At 41.9% G+C, this 1,021-nt stretch overlaps 1 protein-coding gene across 1 annotated transcript in view; it reads right to left on the bottom strand.

Moving 5' to 3' along the window:
• Positions 1-1,015, bottom strand: part of LOC102468452 (N-acetyllactosaminide alpha-1,3-galactosyltransferase-like) — an 18,935-nt gene extending 17,920 nt beyond the window's left edge. Inside the window, exon 1 of the mRNA XM_006150489.2 lies at positions 1,001-1,015. The gene's annotated coding sequence lies outside the window, so the exon portion shown is untranslated. The remainder of the gene's footprint in view (positions 1-1,000) is intronic.
• Between the last annotated feature and the right edge of the window lie 6 nt (positions 1,016-1,021).

The following is a 1,021-nucleotide window of genomic DNA, read 5'->3' as shown; positions in this document are numbered from 1 at the left end:
CTATAGCAAAAAAACCCCCCCTAAAAAAAAAAAAAAAAAAAAGAAAAGAAATGTAGAAATGCATTCCCAGCCTAATGCATGGGTGGGGTGGCGTACTAGCAAAAAGAGTTATTAATGAAATACACACCTATACATATACATACACATTAGGAAGAAATGTATGCTTAAGAAAAAAGTTAATTATTTTTAGTTACGTGATATAATAAAGTTACTACTTCTTTTTTTTTTAAGAGGTTTTTGCTACAAGGCAAGTGCGCTCGCCAGACTGACAGAGAGAGACAGAAAGCGAGAAATCACCCCCCAGGGGGAAGAGTCACACCGCAATCCCTTCTCCTCCATTCTCCTCTCGGGATCTTGGGCATGCACGCACACGTGCCCGGTGTGAGTTTAAGCTGCCGGGTCCAGGACACGAACCGCGGTCAACTACATGGGAATCCAGCGACATAACCATTACGCTAACTGCTGGTCCTATAAAGTTACTAATTCTTTTAAATTTTTTTTGGAGAGGTTTTTGCTATAGGGCTAGTGTACTCACCATAGAGACAGAAAGCAAGAAATCACCCTCCAGCGGGGAATGGCCACACTGCAATCCCTTTTCCTCCCTTCTCCTCTCAGGATCTTGGGCATGCACGCACACACACTTGGCATGAGTTTAGGCCACTGGTCCAGGACTCGAACCGTGGTTAACTACATGAGAACTACATGGGAATCCAACAACGTAGCCATTACACCATCTGCTGGTCTCATGAAGTTGCTAATTCTAAGAAAGGTGGTAAGTCAGGGTAAAACACAGGCCTCTTGTCAAAAGTATTTGAGTAGAAAATGACTCAGCGTACCGGCTGGAGGCTCAACTATAATTTTTAGGTTATCTATGTGTAGACCTTGCATTTTTAGCCATCAAGTTTAATGGTGTTATTTAATCAATCTAGTATGAGATTGTCTGTGTGAAAAGGGAACTACATGTTGCTAAATTTGGTTGAAATTAGGGCTACTCTCTTACCTTTTGTTTTCCTAAGGTCGT

Source organism: Tupaia chinensis, unplaced genomic scaffold (assembly GCF_000334495.1).
Source record: "Tupaia chinensis unplaced genomic scaffold, TupChi_1.0 Scaffold000289_1, whole genome shotgun sequence".
NCBI lineage: Eukaryota > Metazoa > Chordata > Mammalia > Scandentia > Tupaiidae > Tupaia > Tupaia belangeri.
This window is presented reverse-complemented; position numbering and strand designations above follow the sequence as displayed.